Consider the following 8,196-nt stretch of genomic DNA (forward strand, 5'->3'; position numbering starts at 1 on the left):
CTCTTGAGAGCCAGGTCTGCCTACGGCGGCTTTTCCAATAGCAAGGCTATGCTCACTGAGTCTGTACATAGTCAAAGATTTTCTTATGTTTGGGTCCGTCACAGTGGTCAGGTATTCTGCCACGGTGTACTCTCTGTTTAGGGCCAAATAGCATTCTAGTTTGCTCTGTTTTTTTGTAAATTCTTTCCGGTATGTCAAGTAATTCTCTTTTTATTTTCTCATGATATAGTTGGGTCTAATTGTGTTGCTGTCCTGGGGCTCTAAGGGGTCTGTTTGTGTTTGGAAACAGAGCCCCGGGACCAGCTTGCTTAGAGGACTTCTCCAGGTTCATCTCTCTGTAGGTCATGGCTTTGTTATGGAAGGTTTGGGAATCGCTTCTTTTAGGTGGTTGTAGAATTTAACGGCTCTTTTCTGAATTTTGATAATTAGTGGGTATCGGCTTAATTCTGCTCTGCATGATTTGATGTTTTACGTTGTATACGGAAGATATTTCTGCAGATTTCTGTGTGCAGAGTCTCAATTTGGTGTTTGTCCCATTTTGTGAAGTCTTGGTTGGTGAGCGGACCCCAGACCTCACAACCATAAAGGGCAATGGGTTCTATAACTGATTCAAGTATTTTGAGCCAGATCCTAATTGGTATATCGAATTTTATGTTCCTTTTGATGACATAGAAGGCCCTTCTTGCCTTGTCTCTCAGCTCATTCACAGCTTTGTGGAAGTTACCTTTGGCGCTGATGTCTAGGCCAAGGTATGTATAGTTTTTTGTGTGCTCTAGGGCAACGGTGTCCAGATGGAATTTGTATTTGTGGTCCTGGCGACTGGACCTTTTTTTGAACACTATTTTTGTCTTACTGAGAGGGCCCTGGTCTGGCAGAATCTGTGCTGAAGATCTTAGTGCTTTCTCTCTCTCTCTTTCCCTCTTGCTCTTCTACATGGCCCGAAGCACAAGGAGTTTCCCAACCTAATTACACTATACCCCCATGATGAGAACATACACAGACAGATAATCAACTCATGAAGTCATGGAGGGATGGTGTGTGTGAGAGTGAGAGAGAAACACTTCAGACAAAACCCCTTCATAGGTCAGGTGGGGGAGGAGGGGAGACGGCGGAGGAGGAGGGGGAGACGGGGGAGGGGGAGGGGGAGACTGGGGAAGAGGAGACTGAGGAGGGGGAGACTGGGGAGGTGGAGGGGGAGACTGGGGAGGAGGAGGGGGAGACTTGGGAGAAGAAGAGGGAGACAGGGAAGGAGGAGGGGGAGACGGGGGAGGTGGGGAGTGGACAGAACAGGGAGTTCCTGTGACTCATCTGGATGATGATCATTCAAGGACAAACCCAGACTCTCATCTCTCCTCACTAACCCAGACTCTCATCTCTCCTCACTAACCCAGACTCTCATCTCTCCTCACTAACCCAGACTCTCATCTCTCCTCACTAACCCAGACTCTCATCTCTCCTCACTAACCCAGACTCTCATCTCTCCTCACTAACCCAGACTCATCTCTCCTCACTAACCCAGACTCTCATCTCTCCTCACTAACCCAGACTCATCTCTCCTCACTAACCCAGACTCTCCTCTCTCCTCACTAACCCAGACTCTCCTCTCTCCTCACTAACCCAGACTCTCATCTCTCCTCACTAACCCAGACTCATCTCTCCTCACTAACCCAGACTCTAACAGGCTCTCTCTCCTCACTAACCCAGACTCTCCTCTCTCCTCACTAACCCAGACTCTAACAGCCAGCCTCTCTCATTCCTCACTAACCCAGACTCTAACAGACTCTAACAGGCTCCTCATCATTCCTCACTAACCCAGACTCTAACAGGCTCTCATCATTCCTCACTAACCCAGACTCTAACAGGCTCTCATCATCTCTCCTCACTAACCCAGACTCTAACAGGATCTCTCCTCACTAACCCAGACTCTAACAGGCTCTCATCATTCCTCACTCAGACTCTAACAGGCTCCTCATCTCTCCTCACTAACCCAGACTCTAACAGGCTCTCATCTCTCCTCACTAACCCAGACTCTAACAGGCTCTCATCATTCCTCACTAACCTAACAGACTAACCCAGACTCTAACAGGCTCTCATCTCTCCTCACTAACCCAGACTCTAACAGGCTCTCATCTCTCCTCACTAACCCAGACTCTAACAGGCTCTCATCTCTCCTCACTAACCCAGACTCTAACAGGCTCTCATCATTCCTCACTAACCCAGACTCTAACAGGCTCTCATCTCTCCTCACTAACCCAGACTCTAACAGGCTCTCATCATTCCTCACTAACCCAGACTCTAACAGGCTCATCCTCCTCATAACCCAGACTCTAACAGCCAGCCTCTCATCTCTCCACTATCTGACTATAAGATCTACCCACAGGTCTGACTGGGAATGGGAGACATGCCAGTGAATGGATGCACTTTTTTGGGGGGGTTAGCTGTGGTGTTTTGTCACAAGGTCATATAAGCCTTCCTTAGGAGAACTCTAGGATATGAGCAGGAAGTGTATCAGACAATAACATACCCCATTGTATTATGATGTGGTCTGAGTGTAAGTAAATGAAGAAACCTAAAGAAACCAGAGGAATAAAATAAAGAAACAAAAACATTTGTTCTTCATCCCCACCCTGTTATCCTCTGGGGTCTTTTTATTTTGGGAGTTCCCGTCTGTTAAGCGTTTTCTTCTTCTGCCCGGTAACAGTAAGAATGTCAGTAAGAATGCTCCAATAATTATCCTCCTCTCTCATTCGCCCATATAAGGAAGAATGAACATTCTGCACTGGTGAATTCTTCTGGGTTGAACCAACAGCTGCCCTGAGGTACAGGCTATAATACTAGCCAACTAACCCGAACCCCTAGCCCCTAACCCCTAGCCAACTAACCCTAACCCCTAACCCAAAGACAACTAAGCCTAGCCCTAGCGAACTAACCCTAACCCCTAGCCAACTAACCCTAGGCCTCACCCTAGCCATAACCCTAGATTCATGTCCACATCCCGGTTCAACCCTAACCTTAGCCTCAACCCCAACCCTAACCTACTCTCAGTCTCCATAGTTGTGTAACAGCAGGATACCTTGGCTCGTAAAGCTGTCCATTTGTTTAACTTGGGGCTCAGAACCAATAGACAAACATAACACTCTCCCACAGTCTTGAATTATGAATGGTCTTAATAGATAACAACATTCACAGGTCCCCTGCTGATAGACTGACCGCTTTATAGGAAGCCTGTACTTTTCACTGTATCTCTGGCTGGGAAGATGACAGTGAGTTTGTAGGGAGAGGTGACGGGAGAGGTGAGGTGAAGCCTAGTTTATCACTAGGCAGGATAGATGTGTTGCAACAGCGAGGCGAGAGAGAGGAGTCGCCAGGCTTGTACATGTGGACTGATAACTAGGATCAGAGGAAGAGAGAGGGGGAGCAGGGAGATTGAAGAAGAGCCAGGGGGAACAGGGAGAGTGAAGAAGAGCCAGGGTGAGAAGGGAGAGTGAATCAGAGCCAGGGGGAGCAGGGAGAGTGAATCAGAGCCAGGGGGAGCAGGGAGAGTGAAGAAGAGCCAGGGGGAGCAGGGAGAGTGAATCAGAGCCAGGGTGAGCAGGGAGAGTGAATCAGAGCCAGGGGAGCAGGGAGAGGAAGAAGAGCCAGGGGGAGCAGGGAGAGTGAATCAGAGCCAGGGGGAGCAGGGAGAGTGAATCAGAGCCAGGGGGAGCAGGGAGAGTGAAGAAGAGCCAGGGGGAGCAGGGAGAGTGAAGAAGAGCCAGGGGGAGCAGGGAGAGTGAAGAAGAGCCAGGGGAGTAGGGAGAGTGAAGCAGAGCCAGGGGGAGTAGGGAGAGAAGCAGAGCCAGGGGGAGCAGGGAGAGTGAAGAAGAGCCAGGGGGAGCAGGGAGAGTGAAGAAGAGCTAGGGGGAGCAGAGGGGGGTATTGATTTTCCCTTGTATACTTTAACCATTTCTACATTGTTACAACACTGTATATATACATAATATGACATTTGTAATGTCTTTATTGTTTTGAAACTTCTGTATGTGTAATGTTTACTGTTCGTTTTGATTGTTTATTTCACTTTTGTATATTATCAACCTCACTTGCTTTGGCAATGTTAATACATGTTTCCCATGCCAATAAAGCCCTTGAATTGAATTTAATTGAATTGGTCGAGAGGGGAGGCATGGCGAGAGAGCGGGGAACCAACCGACTTAAAATTATCCTTACCAAGGAATGTATGAAATCAGATATGGGTCTCTGAGTTTTATTCGTGGGTTTTCCCACCAAAGAGGCGCCTTCCAAAGAGGTGCCTCTCCAGGTGTGTGTCACACATGCACACACACACACACACACACACACACACACACACACACACACACACACACACACACACACACACACACACACACACACACACACACACACACACCACCTACAGGCACCCTGTCAGAGACAGCGTCTTCCAGTTGGCTCCTGTCATCGTGACGATAAAGCTGAAGCAGCTGGATGGTGGATGACCTCATCGAAAGACGAGTGCATGAATACCATGGATACCATCCTGCAGAGTCAGGAGAAAACCAGACACTCTACCCCTCTCATCCCTCCACCTACCACTCCAACAAATCAAACAAATTACTTCAGCTTCCTGGCTTCTTGTTTTGTTCTAGCTTCTATCTGATCTGCTTTCACCTACAGATGCAGGATCTTAATTTGACCAATTTCTCACAGCAGAATAATAATCCTGCAGCAACAGGAAATGTGAATTATTGTGTGGATTGTAATTAATGGACATTTTTGTAGGGGTTGATAAATTTTTAAAATGAAATCAGAAATTTTATTTGCTTTTTTATTCTAGAATACACTACAAGTAACATTTGGTGCAACAACAGGATCAAATTAAGATCCCACACCTGTACTGTGGCCAGTTATAACTTGTGGATCCGCTCGCAAAACAGACATGACTGAGATTCCCCCAGGCAAAGTGACAGCCTCAACAAACATACCTCTGATTGTTATGCTACTTTAAAGTTAAAGATGCACTGCCATTTCCTGGTTGCAAAAATTATAATAGTTTGCCTAATTTAAGTTTATGTGACAGAACAAGCAAGACTAGTAAAGATAATCATTGTACCTTCTAAACCACTGTGAAACATATTTTTCATAAACAAAAATATTTTATTTTCAGCTGTTTGAAGCTGGTGTACAAAACCAAAAGTAAAAGATGCAAAAACAAAACTCAAGAACAGGAAGCATAGAAATAGCACAGACAGAATACCGTTTATTAGACTTGCTTTTAATGGGCATGACAAATCTATAACTCACATTCCCATGTGAATTTGGTCAGGACACCCTAAAAGTTACGTATTGCAGCTTTAACTAAAACCACTTGATGCTCCACCTACAGTTTATGTCCTTCAGCTCTAATAGTAACTAAAACCACCCGATGCTCCACCTAGAGTTTATGTCCTTCAGCTCTAATAGTAACTAAAACCACTTGATGCTCCACCTACAGTTTATGTCCTTCAGCTCCAATAGTAACTAAAACCACCTGATGCTCCACCTACAGTTTATGTCCTTCAGCTCCAATAGTAACTAAAACCACTTGATGCTCCACCTACAGTTGATGTCCTTCAGCTCTAATAGTAACTAAAACCACTTGATGCTCCACCTACAGTTTATGTCCTTCAGCTCCAATAGTAAAAAAATGCTCCACCTAAAACCACCTGATGCTCCACCTACAGTTTACGTCCTTCAGCTCCAATAGTAACTAAAACCACTTGATGCTCCACCTACAGTTTACGTCCTTCAGCTCCAATAGTAACTAAAACCACTTGATGCTCCACCTACAGTTTATGTCCTTCAGCTCCAATAGTAACTAAAACCACTTGATGCTCCACCTACAGTTTATGTCCTTCAGCTCCAATAGTAACTAAAACCACTTGATGCTCCACCTACAGTTGATCTCCTTCAGCTCCAATAGTAACTAAAACCACTTGATGCTCCACCTACAGTTGATCTCCTTCAGCTCCAATAGTAACTAAAACCATTTGACACTCCACCTACAGTTTATGTCCTTCAGCTCCAACACTAACTTTACAGTCGTTCACCAATGGTTGAAGAAGAATCCTTCAGGATCTTGTTTTGTCTCTGTCGTACCTCCTATTTGTTCATAATTAATTACATCCCTTGAAGACGACTTCCTATGAGCTATACACAACTCTGACGAAATACCCTCTGTCACGTTTTGGACTCCGCCTGCCTGCTGGGATGTGGGATGAACAGGACTGTATTTGGCTGTGGTTTTGGGGAGTGACTCATCCTCTTTCACCACACTAAGCGGTGGTAAGGTTTATTAAAGCCCTCGTGATATTCAACCTCATCTGTTTGGCAGAGTTCAGTCATGTGAGAGATAAAGGGGATGGCACATCAAAGCATAGAGCACTCCTCCAGAACATCTGCTGGTACTCCCAGAGGGAGGAGGGGAGGAGAAGGAGGAGGAGGAGACATTGGGGAGATGAGCTGTTTGTCCACCACCCACAGGTCTCTCTGTCTTTCTTCCTATCTTCCTATCTCCCCCCCCACACACACACACTCCCCACCCAGCTGTGTTGTGCTCTGTGACAAGGTGCCATGCTATGTTGTGTCTGGCTGGTTTGGCTCTGTGAGGTCAGAGGTGTATCAGTCAGCTAGATCTACTCAGGGTGTTCCAAAGGGGAGTTAGCTGTGAGTTAGCCTGCCTCAGAGCAGGTTACTTCTGAAGGATTCGTTGCCATATCATTTTACCTGGCTAAAGGGTAAGACACTTTCGTATGACCGGTTAAGCGTCTGCTAAATGGCATATATTATTATTATTATTAACCTGAGCTGAACTCAGAGTTCACCAAAGTTAACTCACTAGCTCTTCAAATCAGCTTCGTAGGATTGCCCTCTGATGTAATCTCCCAGAGACCTATTGTACTGCAGCTTGATAGGCTGCTGAAACAATGACAATGGGTCAGTCTGCAGAAGGAAGTTTGGTCTGGAAACATTACAATATGAGAGGAAGTCAATGGAGGGAAAGATTGTGGGGACATTTCGCCGGTCCTCACACGGAAAATGCTATTTTAGGGTAAGGGGTTAGGTTTATGGTTAAGGTTAAAATTAGGGTTAGAGTTAGGGTTAGACTACACCTGGTACACTACACCTGGTACACTCCTCTCCCGTACACTACACCTGGTACACTCCTCCTCAGTACACTACACCTGGAACACTCCTCTCCAGTACACTACACCTGGTACACCCCTCTCCAGTACACTACACCCGGTACACTATACCTGGTACACTCCTCCAGTACACTACACCTGGTACACTCCTCTCCAGTACACTACACCTGGTGCACTCTTCTCTAGTACACTACATCTGGTACACTCCACTCCAGTACACTACACCTGGTACACTCTTCAGTACACTACAGTACACTCCTCTTCAGTACACACACCTGGTACACTCCTCTCCAGTACACTACACCCGGTACACTCCTCTTCAGTACACTACACCTGGTACACTCCTCTCTAGTACACTACACCTGGTACCCACCTCTTCAGTACACTACACCTGGTACACTCCTCTCCAGTACACTACACCTGGTACACTCCTCTCCAGTACACTACACCTGGTACACTACACCTGGTACACTGCTCTTCAGTACACTACACCTGGTACCCACCTCTTCAGTACACTACACCTGGTACATTCCTCTCCAGTACACTACACCTGGTGCACTCCTCTCTAGTACACTACATCTGGTACCCACTCTTCAGTACACTACACCTGGTACACCCTCTTCAGTACACTACACCTGGTACACTCCTCTCCAGTACACTACACCTGGTACACCTCTCCAGTACACTACACCTGGTACACTCCTCTCCAGTACACTACACCTGGTACACTCCTCTCCAGTACACTACACCTGGTACACCTCTCCAGTACACTACACCTGGTACACTACACCTGGTACACTCCTCTCTAGTACACTACACCTGGTACACTCCTCTTCAGTACACTACACCTGGTACACCCTCTTCAGTACACTACACCTGGTACACCCCTCTTCAGTACACTACACCTGGTACACTCCTCTCAGTACACTACACCTGGTACACTCCTCTCCAGTACACTACACCTGGTACACTCCTCTCCAGTACACTACACCTGGTACACTCCTCTTCAGTA

Source organism: Oncorhynchus keta, unplaced genomic scaffold, assembly GCF_023373465.1.
Source record: "Oncorhynchus keta strain PuntledgeMale-10-30-2019 unplaced genomic scaffold, Oket_V2 Un_contig_3981_pilon_pilon, whole genome shotgun sequence".
In the NCBI taxonomy this organism is placed as follows: domain Eukaryota; kingdom Metazoa; phylum Chordata; class Actinopteri; order Salmoniformes; family Salmonidae; genus Oncorhynchus; species Oncorhynchus keta.